General features: G+C 39.2%; 1 protein-coding gene across 2 annotated transcripts in view; it reads right to left on the minus strand.

The window, feature by feature from the left end:
- RLIM (ring finger protein, LIM domain interacting) overlaps positions 1-18,339 on the minus strand; it is a 29,348-nt gene extending 11,009 nt beyond the window's left edge. Inside the window, exons 1-2 of one of the 2 annotated variants that reach the window (XM_003824393.6) lie at positions 18,113-18,324; positions 16,276-16,337 (exon numbers count right to left, since the gene is read on the minus strand). The gene's annotated coding sequence lies outside the window, so the exon portion shown is untranslated. Of the gene's footprint in view, positions 1-16,275; positions 16,338-18,112 lie in introns of both variants that reach the window. The other variant, XM_003824392.6, reaches the window with a different exon arrangement.
- Positions 18,340-18,583: the final 244 nt, after the last annotated feature.

Genomic DNA, 18,583 nt, shown 5'->3' on the forward strand with positions numbered 1-18,583 from the left:
TGTGGTATTTTTTGTTTTTTGAGATGGAGTCTCGCTCTCTCAACCAGGCTAGAGTGTAGTGGTGCGATCTCAGCTCACTGCAACCTCCACCTCCTGGGTTCAAGTGATTCTCTGCCTCAGCCTCCCGAAGTAGCTGGGACGACAGGCACCTGCCACCATGCCCAGCTAATTTTTGTATTTTTAGTAGAGACAGGGTTTCACCATGTTGGCCCAATCTGGTCTCAACCTCCTGAGCTCAAGTGACCTGCCCTCCTCAGCCTCCCAAAGTGCTGGGATTACAGGCATGAGCCACCGCACCCAGCCTCGTGCTGCATATTTTTATTCTCCTTGCAATCTAAGAATGGTTTTTAGAGACTATCTTGTGACATATGAAAATGCAATGAAATTCACATTTTAGTGTTCATAAAGTTTTATTGGAACGCAGCCATACACATTCATTTACATGTTATCTATGGCTGCTTCTGTGCTATAATGGCAGAGTTGAGCAGTTGTGACAGACTGTATGTGGCACTCCCATTGCTTTGGACTGCTGCTCTGTGCACTCTTAAGTTGCAGTGATGTAGCTATGATGACAGCATTTCAAGTGCCTTCACACTGGACATTAAAAAAAACTGAGTACACACTCATCATCTCAAACAAAGAGAAAAGTGGACTCTGAATGTCACGCTTAAAGGTGCAGCAGAGGATGGGTTTTTCAAAAATCAGATTAGATGGCAAAGAATGCATGATTATGCAAAAAATACTATATACTAAATACAATATATACTGACACTATTAAACACTAGTGACAATATTCCCAATTCACAGGAAAACTACAGTTCAAAAAGTTAGAAAATTTAAAGTGAAATCTCATCACAAAATATTTCTTCACAAAAATAAAAATGAGGCTTCAATCAAAGTAAATTTCCCAGTGGCTCATTTATTGGCTAAACAAGGAAAGCTGTTTATTGATGGTGAGTTAGTGAAATTATGTTTGAGTGCAGAAGCTGAAGAAATGTGTCCAGAGAAAATAAACATAATATTGGACTTTTGGTAAGTATAGTGGTCCAAAAAGTTGGGAATATTGAAAAGCAATGTCACTAATCAACTGAAAAATAAGGTAAATGATGGAGTGGTTTTCTCTTTGGCTCTTGATTTGTTGACAAATGTAACTGATACTACTTAAGTTACTGTTTATTCAAAGAGCCAAGTGTTGATTATTCAAGGAGTTTGAACTGCAGAAGTAGCCCCTATGTGTAGTCTACGTGAAATAATCATAGGTGAGAATATTTTCAAAGTTGAGAAAACTCTAATTCAGCAAAACCCGAAGCAGAATCTCATAATAAGATATGTTACTACTGGAATGGTAAAAATATATATGGAATGGAAAAAGACCTAGTTGGACAAATTTACAAAGTTTATGAAAATGTAAGGTATTTAACGTTTATGGTTATATATTTTATTACTCATCATCAAGTGATCTGAAGAAAATTTCAATCTATCATATTACTGAACCAGTAGCACTAATGATAAACTTCTCTCTTATGAACTCTGGTTTAAGCTCAAGTTCCATGAATTTTTGTCAGAAATTTTGTCTTGCTCTACAACACAACATTTGATGGGCTAATATTGGTAAAGTTTTATTGTGATTTGTTGTGCTCAAGGCAAAGATGGATTTTTTTTCTGTGAGAACTGCTCTCAATTACTATTATCAAACAATAAATAGCTTGGAAAATTAGTGTTTCCTGCAGACTTGATAATGTTTCTTAATGAATCCATCCTAAAACAACAAAGCAAAAAATACTTATATATGAAACTTATACTGTGGTAAAGCCATTTCAACAACAACATTGGTATCACATGTAATGTCAAGCTGTTTTATATACTTCATGTCCTGACAAAGTAATGAGAGCTCCATTCCCACACAAATTTGTAGCACATACATTTTCTGAGCTCAAACTACAGTTCCAGAACTGTTTTGCAGACCCCAATGTAAGCACAAAATAAATTTCCTTATTTCAAAATCCATTTAACTGTGCAACTGAGGAGCTTCCATCTAACCCTCAACTAGAAGTGACATCTCTGCAGTGGTAACATGCCAAAAGGTAAATATTAAAGTCATCTGGCTGGGTGTGGTGGCTCACACCTGTAATCTCAGCACTTTGGGAGGCCGAGGTGGGAGGATCACTTGAGCCCAGAAGTTCAAGACGAGCTTGGGCAACATAGTGAGACCCCATCTTCATAAAAAATTAAATTAAAAGATAAAAAATTGCCAGGCACGGTGGCTCACGCCTGTAATCCCAGCACTTTGGGAGGCCGAGGTGGGCGGATCACGAGGTCAGGAGATCGAGACCATCCTGGCTAACACAGTGAAACCCCACCTGTACTCAAAACACAAAAAAATTAGCTGGGTGTGGTGGCGGGCGCCTGTAGTCCCATGGCATGAACCTGGGAGGCGGAGCTTGCAGTGAGCAGAGATCGCGCCACTGCACTCCTGCCTGTGCGACAGAGTGAGACTCTGTTTCCAAAAAAAAAAAAGATAAAAATCTAACAAAATTCTATAGATACCTTCTTCTAAAAGATGAATATGCTTCACTAAAATCATACACTTGTGGATTGCTTAAGATAGCAATACCTATATGTATGAAAAGATATTTTCAAAGATTAAATATTTAAGTCAGCAATAAATGGACATTTGCAAATGACTAATAAGGAATACTAGCTATGAATCCCAATTAAGCAAAATGTTACCCTCAAAAGAGTATCATTCTTCTCATTAGTAAACCTATCTCACGGAACACTGTACTCAATTATTGTTATTACATTTTGAGTTTTATCAGGAAAAACTGTGAGAATTTGGTTTCTCTCTTTTGTGTGACAATATGCTCAATTTTGCTTTTTGATCTGCAAAGCCTAAAATTTTATACTATCTGGCCTTTTAAAGAAAAAGTATGCCAACTCCTGTTCTAGGTAATACATAAACTTAGCCAAAAATTCTTGTCATTCACTATTTGTACGAGTTTAAGGAAACCAGAATATTGGCAGACATTCCACACATACTCATCAATGAACTGCACACTAATAAAAAACAATGGTAGTCAACAATCTAAAATACAGGGAGACTACAAACAAAAATGTTCATCCTCTAATTCTTTCCCTTACAACCCCAGATTCCCCTTATGTTCCCCACAAACACAACTAAATTCCATGAACATATGTGCTACTGACCAAATGTTTGTCCCCCTCAAATTCACATGTTGAAATCCTAAATCCCAAGGTGAATATATTAGGAGGTAGGGCCTTTGGTCATAAGGGTGGAGCCCTCATGAATGAGATTAACGCTTTTATAAAATAGTCCCCAGAGAGTTCCTTTGTCCTTTTGCCATGTGAGGTTAAAGTGAGAAGACAGCTGTCTATGAGGAATTGGGCCCTCAACATATATCAAACCTGCTGGCACCCTGATCTTGGATTTTCTAGTCTCCAGAACTGTGAAAGATATATTTTTGTTGTTTATAAGCCACCCAGTTTATGATATTCTATTACAGCAGCCTGAACAGACTAGGACAATATGAAAAAATTTATGGAAAAAGGGTAGTCTAAATTGGTACTATGACTTAATCCCACATACACCCACACACAACACCTGAAGTGCCGGAATGTTCACAATTCAATCCTAGAGAGAAAAATAAGTCAAGTCTTACTCCAGATATAAAAACACAAAGAAGCCTGTCTTGTCAAACCTTGCCTGCTTGCTAAGCCTAAATAAATTTTAGTCTAGACAGAGGCATACCTAGATCTCCACTGTTTTCCTTAGATCATTATTTTTAGAACTATCCTATCTTGTTTAATTAAGATGAGTATGTCAAGAAATGTGGTGGTGGGGGGGAGATCATAATATTTTTGGAGTTTCTTAATCTCATAACTGAGATTGCTTAATTGTAATAAGATTATACTACATAAACTTCTGACAAATGGTTACTTTATAATACTTGAAACTCTGACACTAGAAATCACCAGCTTAAATAAAACACGCACAAAAAACAGGCACTAAAAAAATACAAAACAAAACAAAACAAAACCCTGAAAAGGAAGCCAAGTTTTCCCACATGAATCTCAAGTAATACAACTTGGTATTAGAAGTGGTAAAGGCAGCCGATTTTTTAAAATATAGAAAAGCACAAAGGAAAAAAAAAGTCAGCCATAATTTCTCAAATTTGCTAAGAACAATGTTTGCTAATAACTAATGTTCTTAATAAAGCAGTTAGTAGTTTGAACGCTAATGCATGAAAGTTAAGACAAAATTCACTTGTGTAGGATAGGTAAATTGTTCTGAAAACAACTGCAGGGTTAAAAGGCTTGAAAAATATAAATCTTCCAAAGAAGGCAAAGATATCTGGTTAAGTTCTGACATTTGAAGGACATGAACCAAAGAAAAGAGAAAACTCACATGCCAAAGACATTTACAGCAGTGGTACAAACTCTTTAACAATAGTATCGGGGGCTGGGTGCAGTGGCTCACACCTGTAATCCCAGCACTCTGGGAGGCGGAGACAGGTGCATCACCTAAGGTCAGGAGTTTGAGACCAGCCTGGTCAACATGGTGAAACCCCATCTCTACTTTAAAAAAAAAAAAAAAAAAAAGAGCTTGGCGTGGTGGCCCATGCGTGTAATCCCAGCTACTTGGGAGGGAGGCTGAGGCAGGAGAATCACTTGAACCTGGGAGATGGGGGTTGCAGTGAGCCGAGATCGTGCCACTGCACTCCAGCCTGGGTGACAAGAATGAAACTCCGTCTCAAAGGAAAAAAAAAAGTTATCAGGGAGGTAAAAGCCCAGAAGGAACAGAAACTTACAAAAATATGGGAAAGATTTAAAACACTGAATGTGAAGCAAGAAAGGGGTCTTGTACTGAGTATGGAGGGGGGTGTATCAGGTATATTAACAGAAGACAGAAGAGTCACTCAACTTCCATTTTGTTTCTATTTTATTCAACAATGAGAATCATCTTCTAACTGGAAAGAGTGGAAAAAACAACTTTTCAAAGAAAATCAAAAGCCAAGAATGCATAATTTCTAATGACAATCTTTTTGAGATGTCATAGAGAACAGGAGAGATGCTAAATGATCCAATCTTCAAAAAAAGTGAGATCTACAAACTACAGAGCAGTAAAATCTGACAATACATCTAGGGGAAAATTCTGCAAATACATTATCAGATAAACTGCAAACATGTAGAAGACAGTATGTTCACAAGAAGTGGAGTTCACTGCTGGTGAACTTAAAAAAATACAAACCCCCCCAAAAAGATTAACCTTATTTAACCTTATTTGCTTCACATAGGGATGGTTCTAAACCTTGGCTTGCACATTAGAATTACTTGGGGAGCTTTCTCTGGGGTTGGTCAGACATGGATATTTTTTAAATTCTACAGGTAATTCTATTTTGAAAGTCAGGGTTGAGAACCTCTTTGATAGGGACATCAGGATAACACTGCTGACTTACTGACTTGATTTCTGCACAGGATCTGAGGTTTTTCTTCCTATTAAGAAGAAATATAGACCAGTGTAATAGGAATTATCTGGAAATCTTGTTAAAATACAGATTCTGATTCAGTAGATTGGGGTAGGGCCTGAGATTCTGCATTTTTATTAAGCCTCCAGGTGATGTTGATGCTGAACCTAGAATCATACTCTGAGTAGTAAGGAGCTTGATGACAATACAGTTAAACAGATTCACAGTTGCTGAACACCACCCTCAAAGATTACAAAGCAATGTTAACTTGCAAACAGCCCTGTAAACTTTAGCATTTTTAAATGAACCAGTTGGATGAATCCACCCAAGACATGGTAAACAAATCCATAAACAACTCGAAGCTGTGAGTTAGCACAGAAGATGTATATAATAAATATTATTCTGAATTATCAGTGGATTCCTAGGATGGGCTGAAATAAAAACAATGGTAAATATCCTACCTCGGACACTTTATGAAGGGCTATCAAGCTAAAATAACCCATAGTAAAAGTACACAGTTGGGGAAGAACCTGTCTTGGCAGTTCACATGAAAGATACCTCAAGTTTTTGGCTAACACAAGCTCAATGAAAAGCCTGTTTGACCTGGCTATGAAACCTACGAGAATCACAAGTTGCTTTCATAGACCACGGTGTTCAAATAAAAGCAGGTAACAGCCCCACTGAAACCTGCTGTTCATAGTACATGTAGAAGGCCGGACACGGTGGCTCACACCTATAATCCCAGCACTTTGGGATGCCGAGTCGGGCGGATCATTTGAGGTCAGAAGTTTGAGACTAGCCTGACTAACACGGCAAAACCCCGTCTCTACTAAAAAAAATACAAAAAAATTATCTGGGCGTGGTGGCGCATGCCTGTAGTCCCAGCTACTCGGGAGGTTGAGGCAGGAGAATCGCTTGAACCTGGGAGGCAGAGGCTGCTGTGAGCCAAGACTGCATCACTGCACTCCAGCCTGGGAGATCCCGTCTCAAAAACAAAAGCAGACTACATGTAGAGTAAGTGAAACACGAGTGAGAAGCCTGGGAGCATCATAAAATAAATGGATGAATTACCTGGAGGTAGTTAGCCTGGAGAAAGACTAAAAATGGACACAATTACCATCTTCAAATATTTAGAGAGGAATAACATGAAAGAGAGCACAACCATAGGGTTAAATTAAGGTCAATAGTTAAAGACATGCAGAAGCAAATAATTCTTCCTTTTAGTAAAACAATCTAACAAAATTGTCAAAAAAAATAGAGATGCTACCAGTCTCTTGAAGCAAGCAAACTTCCTGTCTCCTGGATAATCAAGCAGAAGCTGGATATTAAAAAGAGGATTCCTTATTAGGTGACAGCCAGAAGAGACTGATTCCAAAAGACCATTTGGACTAAAATGCTATTAAGGGTAGTGAAGTCTCTTGGTCTTCTATTCTGGGCTTAGGGTCATAGTAAAGCTACATACTCCGGTGACACAAAATTACATTTTCTTGGCAACACCAATCCACTTAGGTTGCCTCTACCCCATACTCCCCTCCCCCAACATACCTTGTGCTTTACCACGGTCACAATGTACTGCTATTCCCCTCAGTCCCCTCTTAGCTTCTCCCTATTTCACCTACCCTTAAAGATCCAATGAGATCTTCCCTCCTAAGGAGCTATTACTATCTCAGCTAGCAATTTTCCCATCCATCTCTGCATAATAGCACTTGTCTATGCTACTAGAGTGGCACTTCCTGCCTTCCATGTTTTATATTTTTGAAGTGTATGTGTCTTCTCTTCCCAAATAGATTTCTTTTAGGGAACAAACCAGAATTACAGTCCCTTTAAAACTTCTGCCAAATGCCACTAGCACAATGCCTTGCACATTGTGGATATTTAAATGACTGAAAGAAATCCAATGTGAACACTGAGTTCATTTCCCTTAGTAATCTGTCTGAAACAGCACAGTCCAAAAGAGATACAATTTGAACCATATATGTAATTTTTCAAAATGCCAAGCAGCTGCATTGAGTAAAAACATGTGAAATTAATCTTAGTAATGTATCTTATTGACTCAACATAATAAAAAAAAATCATTTCAGCTGACTGACCACGGTGGCTCACGCCTGTAATCCCAGCACTTTGGGAGGCCGAGGCGGGTGGATCACAAGGTCAAGAGTTCTGAGACCAGACTGGCCAACATAGTGAAACCCCGTCTCTACTAAAAATACAAAAATTAGACGGACGTGGTAGCAGGCGCCCATAGTCCCAGCTACTCCTAGTCAGGAGGTTGAGGCAGGAGAATTGCTTGAACCCAGGAGGCGGAGGTTGCAGTAAGCTGAGATCAAGCCACTGCACTCCAGCCTGGGCGACAGAGTAGACTCTGTCTCAAAAAAAAAAAAAAAATCATTTCAACATATCAACATAAAAAAAAATTTAGATGTTTTACATTAAAAAATACTGTTTTTGGAACCTGGTGTGTGTTTTACACTTACAGCCTATCACAAGTTGGATGCTAAATTTTCGACAGATAAAATGGAATGTAGTTCAGCAAAACAATACAGTTGTGTTTAGTGGAAAAACATTTTACACTACTTCAGTTTTTTAAGCTTAAAATAAAAAGAAAAAACTTAAAATTTCAGTTTCACTAGTCTTATTTCAAGTGTCTAACAGTCACATAGTGGTTAATGGCTACCATATTGGGCAGCACAGCTTTAAAGTATTTCTTTGTAAGATAGAGAAATCCCAAATAGGGAGAGTTTCAAATGTCCCCAATATATTTTTCATGCTCTACAAACCCACTATTTGCATCCCCTTTATGTTTTCCAAAAATAAAACAATAAGGTTCAATACTCTACAATGTTCAATACTCATGGGATAGATAAGTCTTTCCTATGCTCATGAATCTTCAAGATTCATTCTTGACCTTTTAGAATTTCTACCATTTCCTACATGGAAACTAGAGACAAAACATTTTACCTCCATTCAAAATTTTCCTGACACTGATTTCAGAGATTTTTGAATCCTAAACAGCTCCTGCTTGATGAGCTTGGATTCCGTTCCATGAAAGAGGGAATTCTAAATTTTATTTAATTCAAAATTTTAATGAGACACACTCATAAAGCAACATGTGAACAAATCCAAATCACTACCTCTTCAATAATAATAATATGCTGCTGTCTCCTTTCCCGCTACCCTTCCATATATATGCCAGAGACAATCAAGGAAAATATTTTCCCCATGATACTCCTGCAACACACTTATTTCAAAGCCTCCATCCTTTCTGCCTTAACTTAGCATTTCCCCTGGGCTGGAATTGGGGGTCAAGAGATTTCAGCACTGGCAAGGCACTCCCTCCCTTATAAGGGAATTCAAAGAGTAAGCTATGGCTACAATACCTGCAGAGGTCCCCTGGACTAGACATAATTACATTTGCAAAGAAAATGGAAATCAAGGCAATGCTCTCAAATGCCTTGTAAACTAATTTTACTCTCACACACCCAATGAGCCTGGTCTTATTTTAAGCAGACCTTCACTATCTAAGCGGCATAAAAGAAAGAAATGGAATAAATCTAAAAACCACAAGTTCTGCCCCAGGTAGATATAACCTGGCACTATTGTTTACTAAGTGCAAACAAACATTTTAAAGTTTAGGCATGCCAAAAATACCAGAAAACCATACTCCAAATGATCAAATACAGCTCTATCTCCATTTGGGGTGTGAAAATATTAGTGAAGAATAACATTAACAAAACAGGTCTCCAGATTCTACTTTGCAGTGAGTAACATTGTGGTACATTTCTAGCTTAAGTAGCAAGAGGAAAAAGAGAATCCTTATACACCGCTGGGATCTTTCAACATCATCGTAAAAGAGAAGGTCATAAATCCATTTCTTTAGTTATCTCAGATAAGTCAGAAATTCTGACTTCAGCATATGATTAGCATCAGCTGTTTTTCTATGAAAAGATTACCAGTGAAACATACAGTAATTTAAACAATGAAATATAACTGTTTTGAAGTCACTTAGGTCTCTCTCTGGCTATAAGCAATACTCATCACCCTGTATTTACATAGCCCTTACACCTGTGTTTCATTTAATCTTCACAATAATCCCATGAATTAGGAATCACCACCTCTACAGGTGACAAACAGAAGCACAGAGAAAGTGATTTACCAAAAACCATGTGACTAGTAAGTGGGAAAGGGCCAGTAATTAAATCCAGGTCTCTGCATTCCAAATCCAGTCAACTTTTCACTAAGACAACTGCCTCCCAACATATCCCAAGACTCTGTACTTTAAAACACATTCCTTCCTTCAATCCCAATAGGTATGACTAAACTATTCAATCTATGAGCTTTTTATAGCATGTTCACTCCCTGTATGAAAAATTCCAAAATGACAAAACACCTTTTGTAAGCAGCACAAACCTAGATGGACTTATTTTTAAATAAGTCAACTTTTAGTAATTTTTAAAAATACAGTTGCTCCTTAGATAAACAGCATATTTTATTAACCTTATTTCTTTTAGAGTACTGTGTGCCAATATATCCAAATCCATTCCTGGAAACAAGAAACCAAATGAGAAATTTTGCCCAATCGTTTCAAAGAGCTACTCATCTGGTCAATGAATGGGACTGTATCCAGTAAGTTTAATTCTGGGGAGGAAAGGCCAGCAAGAACACCAACCCTGAGATTTATTTAAAACAGATTTTATTCACTTTGAGAATTTTAAAGTATTGTTAATAATCTCAACTTCTTCTAGTCATTATTATATATTAATATAAATTATGCAAATGACTGTTTCTGATTACTGCTAAATGTAGTATCTCATTTAATTCTTCTAATCCATGCACACCAAACTTTTAAAAAATTTAATTGTTATAATGTTAAGGCAAAAAGTTATTTAAAACATAATGTTCAGTACTAACAGGTCAGGAGACCTGGTGCTAAGTATAAACACAGGCATGTTATATTTGATGGACACACTACATTATAGTACCCAATTAAGGAGACTTAAGGCACCCAAAAATACTGTTAATAAAACAGACCTTACAAAACTAAATTCTGAAACACCAAGTGAAATGCCTGTGTAAAAACCAATTTTAAAAAGTGAGTCATCTTGGCTGGGCATGGTGCTGGCCGAGTGTGGTGGCCCACATCTGTAATCCTAGCACTTTGGGAGGTCGAGGTCGGCGGATCGCTTGAGCCCGGGAGTTCGAAACCAGCCTGGGCAACATGGTGAAACCGTTTCTACCAAAGACACAAAAACTTAGCTGGGCATGGTAACGCGCATCTGTGGTCCTAGCTACTTGGGAGCTGATGTGGCTGAGGTGGGAGGATCGCTTGAGTTTGGGGGCAGAGGTTGCAGTGAACTCAGATCACGTCACAGCAGTCTAGTCTGGGTGACAGAGACTCCATATCAAAATTTAAAAAGTCATATGGTAGAAATTACCTCGTTTTTTAAAAAAAGTGGGGTGGGTGGGAGGGAGGAATTAAGGTAACCTAACATCAACTAACTACTAAATCATGTTGAATATTTCACCTTGTGCATATGTGTTCATTCAAGCTCCAAATTCTATAATAAAGTTCTGAAGCAGGACATGCCAATTTTTAAAAAATTATGGGTATGAACACAAAAATGTGTCACACTGACAAGAGAAGGGCAATCCATTTTGTTTGCAACAGAGCTTCATCAAGAATCTCATAAAGGAGGCTGAGCACAGTGGCTCATGCCTGTAATCCCAACACTTTGGGAGGCCGACGCGGGCGGATCACCTGAGGTCAGGAGTTCAAGAGCAGTCTGGCCAACATGGTGAAACCCTGTCTCTACAAAAATACAAAAATTTGCCAGGCATGATGGCAGGTGCCTGTAATCCCAGCTACTCAGGAGGCTGAGGTGGGAGAATTGCTTGAACCTGGGAGGTGGAGGTTGCAGTGAGCAGAGATCGTGCCATTGCACTCCAGCCTGGGTGACAGAGCGAGACTCCGTCTCAAAACAAACAAACAAAAAACCACACACCAAAAACACACACACACAAAAAAAACAAAAAAGAACTTCATAAAGGAGTCCTTTAAGAACTAGTGACATGTGATCTGTGTCAATGAAGAAAATGTTAAATACCATCACCAAAACGAAAAATACTTTATTCAGTTTTTTAAAAGTTAAATCACAAAGAACTGCTGAATTTAAGGCCAGAAAACAAAACGTACCATCATATCATCACGTATGTAGGCACCAAAAGTGTTGGGGATTCTTCATATATAGAATGTTTAATTAAAATGTTATGGTATTTGTAACAGAAAAATATTTGCTAACAACCAGGTATCTTTTTTTATTCTACACATGGGTAGCAGGGTGAAACTCAGCTCTGTGAAAGGAAAAAAGAGATACTGAAATCCAGTCTTGGTTGTAACTTGGTTATGTGGATTTGGCCAATTCATTTAACCTCTTGTGCCAGAGAGTCTCCATCAATATTAGAGTATTGGATTAAACCATCTGCAAGGTACTTTCCAGTTCTATGAATCTGTAACTGTAAATAAGATATAACCTATACCACATTACGATATTAAGAAATATTAAGTTTAGGAAACAGCACAAATAACTAGGACATAAGCTTATAAGCTCTGCTTTTCTCACTACCATTTCACTCAGTGTACTTCTATCTCCACTCACGCAGTTATCTTTTTGAAAAGAAATATAAAGCATTCCTAACTGACTTTCCTTATTGCATGATACCTCTCACCAACTAAAAAATTTGTTGATAATTTCCAAGAGTGGCCTATCAGAAAATGCTACCAAGGTATCCCCCACTGCTCATGCTACCATAGCAATAAGAGATTATAAAATATCTGAATGGCAGTTAGCTTAGCCTCCACTTACATTCTTCTATCTTTACCAGTTGAAAAGGACAGCAGAGAAAAACTAAAAGGACTCAGGAATGTTCCTCATGTACGCACCGACTTGCAGCTCAAACTTTTACTAAAACGCTCTAAAACAGTTAAAACTGAGAGAGTGTTAAGAACCTCAGTAAATCAAAGGACTGAAGACCATGCCAAATGCGGTTGATCTACAGGATCAAGTTAGTTAAAAAAGGAAACCATTATGACATTTCATCTCAGTCAAATACTTTAATCTAGACAGTGAATTTAATCTTCAATTACCCGTTTTATGTTCTTTTATTATCAAGCTATGCCACTAAATTATAATTTGGTCTTATCCATAAACTCATTTTGACTTGCTTCTCTCATTATTCCTAAGAAGTCAAAAAGAAAATGACTCAAAAACCCAAGGAGTGCATGTGTTTAAGTTACTAAGGTAAAAATCACTGATAACTGACAATGTTGGTGTTCATCAGTAACTAAGGCACTATTTTAAGGACCTAAGATTTTTCCATCAAAAATCAGGTTTTTAAAGATTGAAGCCAATTTTTAAAATTAAAATCACTTAGCCGGGTGCGTTGGCTCACGCCTGTAATCCCAGCACTTTGGGAGGCCGAGACGGGCAGATCACAAGGTCAAGAGATCAAGGCCATCCTGGCTAACACAGTGAAACCCCGTCTCTACTAAAAATAGAAAAAAATTAGCCAGGCGTAGTGGTGGGCGCCTGTAGTCCCAGCTACTCGAGAGGCTGAAGCAGGAGAATGGCGTGAACCCGGGAGGCAGAGCTTGCAGTGAGCCGAGATCGCGCCACTGCACTCCAGCCTGGGCGACAGAGCGAGACTCCGTCTCAAAAAAAAAAAAAAAAAAAAAATTAAAATCACTTAACTAAAAAAGAAAGTATTATCTATACCAATCAGTTACTTGAGGAAGTAATTTTGTATTTAAGACCAACCATGCTGACAATTGTCCTTCCTGAACTAGTATACCTACATAAAAATAACATGAAGAGGGTGACAATATATCTTTGGTTTGTCCAGAAGAGTAATGGTTTACACTTGTACTGAAGTAATCAGTAATATGGCTCTCCCTTTCACTCTCAAAAGTGTCCCAGTTTAGATAATTCATATGGTCTCCTTAGTTATAATCAGCACTAAAGGGAACATTGGTCAATAAAAACAAAAGTTGTAGTTAACACTTTTCCTCCTATAGTCAAGGGGAGATCAGAAGGGACTTTTTGTCATTCCAGAAAAAAATTTTAAACATCAAACACAAATACTTCCTTTCTCCCAGGAAGTAACATGTTCATCATCATGGAAACGCCATTAGACTCTCAAATGTTATAAAAGCAAACCAACCTGTAGTTGCAAAATTATTGCAAGAAATCCACGAATCTATGTAATGCACCAAGTGCTCTCTGCCTACAGATTATTTGTCTCACAAATATGTAGGTGCTACTGTGACTAATGAAATTAAACTCTTGGGTTGGTGGCCGGGCGCGGTGGCTCAGGCCTGTAATCCCTGTACTTTGGGAGGCCAAGGCGGGCGGATCACCTGAGGTCAGGGGTTCAAGACCAGCTTGGCCAACATGGTGAAACTCCATCTCTAGTAAAAATACAAAAATTAGCCAGGCGTGGTGGCACGTGCCTGTAATCCCAGCTACTCAGGAGGCTGAGGCAGGAGAACCGCTTGAACCCAGGAGGCGGAGGTTGCAGTGAGCCAAGATCGTGCCACTGCACTCCAGCCTGGGCGACAGAGCAAAACTCGTCCTGCCCTCCTAACCAAAAAACAAACAAACAAACAAACAAAAAAACCAAAAAAAAAAAAAAACCCTTGTGTTAGAACATTAAAATATAAGAAAATCTAGAGCAAAAATACCAACTATATATGTCAGGAGAAAAACCACAAGTTCATAAATATATTCCCCCAATTGAGGTATATTTAAAAAATACCTCAATTGGCCAGGCGCGGTGGCTCACGTCTGTAATCCCAGCACTTTGGGAGGCCAAGGTGGGCAGATCACAAGGTCAGGAGTTCGAGACCAGCCTGGCCAATATGGTGAAACCCCATCTTTACTAAAAATAAAAAAATTAGCCAGGCGTGGTGGAGAGCGCCTGTACTCCCAGCTACTTGGGAGGCTGAGGTAAGAGAATTGCTTGAAACCAGGAGGTGGAGGTTGCAGTGAGCCGAGAGTGCACCACTGCATTCCAGCCTGGGCGACAGAGTGAGACTCCGTCTCAAAAAAATAAAAAAAATAAAAAAAAAATAAATAAAAATACCTCAATTGATAAAAAGAGAAATGAATTGCTGGATTATCTGGGAAACTTTCATGTTTGAGGCTGAGAAAAAAAAATGAAAGAAAAATAGATACAAAAGTGTTATTACTTTCTTATATTGGACATCAGAACTTCAATTTATTATGTAAACTAGATACTTTCTGAAATCAATGGGCCATAGGTTTTAGAAATCTTTGTGTTAAAGAAAAACTTGTCCAGTTCTAGGCAGTGGCACAAAATTCTAGGACCTCATTGGTTTGGGTTTGACAGAAGACTTTTTATTCTCTAATTTGTCATCCACTCTATGGTAAATGAAGAGAACAGGAGGCTGGCTGGTGATTTGCTCTATTTCTAATCCACCATGGCCATGGAAAAATTAATGTACATATAATATAATTCCATAAATGCAGATGCCTCATTTGACCTACTACTATATTAAGGCTCACTACATGTTCACTAACCTCAAAGATATCCAACCAGCCTAGTATTTCCAGATCATTTAATTATTAAGCTATTTCTTAAAATCATTTCTGATTTTAAATTAAGTTTATCAAATGATATACAAGGAGCTATCCATTTAACATCTATCAATGAGCCCATCCAATTACAGGGCCTGTGAAATAGAACAATAAATATGTGTAAACATGCATAATAGCTGAAACAGGAACGTAACAGACGAAAAGGGGGGATTGCTGGATAACCTTTAAGTATTAACAAAAGTTTCTGATGCAACATAACCTACAGACTTTTTACTACAACCTTTCATTTTCATTGCATTTCCTATCTAATTAGACAGCAATCAAACCCAGAAGTATAACGTCAGACAGGCCTGGGATAAAATGAGGGCTCCACCACTTAAAGCTATTTAAGTGAGGACAAATTATACTTAACCTCTTTGGGTTTTTGGTTTCCTCTATAAAAGTTGACATTCTCATGAGGCTCTGTTGTGAGAATTATAAAATAATGCATATAAAGCACATGGCCTAGCACCACAGGCCTTCAGCAGAAGTTGGTTATGAATTTAGGCTAAGTATCCATCCCAGTTTGTCAGGGACAATCAAGGTTTGCACCTGTTGTCCAGGAATCATTAATGTTCCTTTTGTTCTTAAAAGTGTCTTGGTTAGGCAATAAATTATGTGGTTACCCTAATGATGATGATAATAATAATGAAAGGAGTCAATATCAATTAAAAGTATCATGTATCAATTATGAATTTTTGAATCTTAAAGGAAAAAAATCAACCACCACACACAAAGTAACATAAAATTATACTCTCGTAAGCTATTCTGATATTTCATTTAGTTATCCAATGAACATTTAAATGTTATTTTACTTATACTCATGCCATTCCAACAATGATATAAGACAACAAATTTTGTTGTTGTTGTTGTTCTATACAGGTATTGGTAAACTTCAGACATTATTTTAAAGAGTCAAATTCACAGATAAAGCACTGGTGAGTTCCAGGTATCCAGAAACATTACCCTTTTAATTCCCAGTGAAAAGTACCCATTCTTATCATGAAGAATACCCAACACCATCTAACATCTATCAATGAGCCCATCCAATTACAGGGCCTGCAAAATAGAACAATAAATATTTGTAAACATGCATTCTACACATAAATCATCAGGAGACGCAACAAAAAATAAATTACCTGACTGTTATGACATAGTATTGAAATACAATAAACTGGATTTTAGTTTTCTTCACTCTGCTCTAGAAAAAAAAAGAATCCATTATTCTTCCTCTTTAAAAAGATACACATTTTCTTTGAATTAGACACAACCTAAAAAAAAAATACAGACACACCATAACCCAACCTAATTCAATATTAGTATTAGGGCATTTGGGGAGAGCAAGAAGGTCAGAGGGGACCACGAGTTAGATAAAAGATGTCTTCTAAGACTGAGAGACAATTTACGTTTTATTATAAGCTTGCTTAAAATAAGCCTTTCCTTATCAGACCAGTAATTATTTTCAGATTCTGATAGTCACTTTCAAGGACTTATCTGGCACATTACACTAGCCTAAGGTAGGAACTAAAGTATTAAAATTCATCAGAACATCATGGACTAAAAAAATCTTTGTAACATTTTTCAGTAAGTGGAGTGTGTCCTAAAATCAAGTTTTAAAAAGTGGATTGGTCTTTCTAGCTACCTAAGCTATATTTTTACAGTTTAGAAAAGTCATGGGGGGGGAGGGGTTATAATTGTGCCAGTCCTCCAGGGAAGATACAAGGTACTTAATGGGGTGATAAGTAGTTACTCTGTCTATAATCACGAAGAATGAAAGAAACGATTAGTAGCAGTAGGTTTATTATTTCTTCCCCCTTTCAATCAGTCCAGAGCACTGCGGTTAATTCTGATTCAGGAAATGCGGGCTCCTTACTTCTGGCAAAAAATCATTGTGGGGTCTTGCAAATGGAAGATGACAATCTGATACAACTGCTTCCTCTTGCCCCAAAATGAAAAAAAAATGACCTCAATAACAAGACTGCTAGGCCTCAGATTCCCAGACTAACCTGTGGAATAAGTATGGTGAAACTGTCTAGGGAAGGAACGTGGCTGTCTCCTCCATCTTGAAATTAATCAGCATAAGGGAAAAAGGGACCGAGTATTCAGGAAGCAGAAGCCCAACCGGTTAATACTAGTTACTAAGCTATGGCGTGCGTGGCAGGTACCGTCTGCAGAAGCAGAGACCCCCCTAGGCTTTTTTTTTTTTTTTAATGGGGGAGGGATTGAGTTGTTGGTGGATTAAACACAAATTAACTTGAAAATTTGGCCCAATTCCATCCCTTACCCAGGAGAACACAACAAACACCTAACGGCTTTTCCCTCTCTTTTGCGGGGGGATCCTTCCAGTGATACCCGGCAAAGGATATGCCAGGGTTATTCGAGCAAGGGAGTAAACCACATTTGCCTCAGATCCTCAGGGAAGATGTCATCGCGGCCCCAGGGGGCGCCTAATTGGTAATACCCTGCAGAAGGGCTCAAAATGAGGTTTTGGAAATCTAAAGGCCCAAGAGTTCCCAGCATCTCACTTGGGGCAGCCTGATTTTTTACTTCCCTTTTCCCAAACCCAAGCCCGCCATGGAAAACGCGGGGAGGTCAGGGAAGCCTCCAGAGAACAGAGAAGAAAAAGCCTGAGACGTTCTAAGATTCTGACGCCTGAGGCCAAAACTCAAAAACTGCCTCCCCCGATTTCCTAAGGCTCCGGAGGGCCTGGGCTGCAGCTCGCGCGGCCACCGAGAGGAAGTACTACCCACCTCCTTCCCCTTCAAAGAGCCTGTCGACTATACCACTCAACTAAAATGGCAGCGGCGACTACGCCACGGAGCCCCCCGCAGCAACGGGCCTGGGGTCCGGAGGCGGCGCTGAGCCTCTGCCACGACGCGTCACTCGGGCCATTTTGAGAGAACGCGGCAGCCGCGGCTCCGCTGTCTTCCTCTCGCTCTACATCATTTCTCACAGGATTCCCAAGTCTTCACTTACTAGGTTTTAGGGTCAGGATCCGACTCGGTTGGTTCGGCCGCCGCCGCCGAGGCTGCTCTGCACCTCCCTGGCCGCCGCTCTCAAGCCCGCCTCCAATGAGTAGCTGGTTGAGACCCGCCTCTAGCCCAGCGCCTGCTCGGAGACGTTGCTCAGGCAGCCATTATCTTCCCCATTGTTACCAAGCAGCGACAGGAAACGACTGCCCACAACAGGAAGTGATGATGCCGCGTCCCGGCACCGCAGCCCCACTCCCAGCCTATTAGCCAATCCCAGTCGATTCCTCGAAAAGGCTCCGCGGGAGGAGGAGGGGGACGGCAGACGACGCGGCAAGGCGGGCGGCGGTTTGGAAAAGGAAAGCTGTTATGACGCCCACCATGTGACAGGCCCCACCCTCCTCCGCCATTTTGAATTGTGGCGAGAAATTTGCGTTCCGAGAATTGTGGGAACCTTCGCTTTCCCATTTTGAAAACT

This window comes from Pan paniscus, chromosome X, assembly GCF_029289425.2.
Source record: "Pan paniscus chromosome X, NHGRI_mPanPan1-v2.0_pri, whole genome shotgun sequence".
Lineage (NCBI taxonomy): Eukaryota > Metazoa > Chordata > Mammalia > Primates > Hominidae > Pan > Pan paniscus.